Source organism: Sinocyclocheilus anshuiensis, unplaced genomic scaffold (assembly GCF_001515605.1).
Source record: "Sinocyclocheilus anshuiensis isolate Anshui unplaced genomic scaffold, SAMN03320099.WGS_v1.1 scaffold190, whole genome shotgun sequence".
Taxonomy (NCBI): Eukaryota; Metazoa; Chordata; class Actinopteri; order Cypriniformes; family Cyprinidae; genus Sinocyclocheilus; species Sinocyclocheilus anshuiensis.
The window spans coordinates 2,209,152-2,209,425 of NW_015547663.1; the positions used below are offsets into that span (position 1 = coordinate 2,209,152).

General features: G+C 25.9%; 1 protein-coding gene across 1 annotated transcript in view; it reads right to left on the reverse strand.

The window, feature by feature from the left end:
• Positions 1-274, reverse strand: part of LOC107702442 (uncharacterized protein C17orf62 homolog) — a 3,428-nt gene that overhangs the window by 914 nt on the left and 2,240 nt on the right. The window lies entirely within an intron of this gene.

A 274-nucleotide genomic window follows, 5' to 3' on the forward strand; every position in this document is an offset into this window, starting at 1 on the left:
TCTTTCTTTTTTTGAAAGTAATGAATACTTTTATTCAGCAAGGATGTGTTAAATTGATAAAAAATGAAAACTCATATTAGAAAAGATTTTAGTTTTAAATAAATGCTGTTCTTTTTAACTTTTTATTCATAAAAGATTCCAGAAAAAAGTATCAGTTTCCAAAAAAAACATGAAGCAGCACAACTGTTTCCAACATTGATAATAAATTAGAGTATTAGAATGATTTCTGAAGGATCATGTGACACTGAAGACTGGAGTAATGATGCTGAAAATT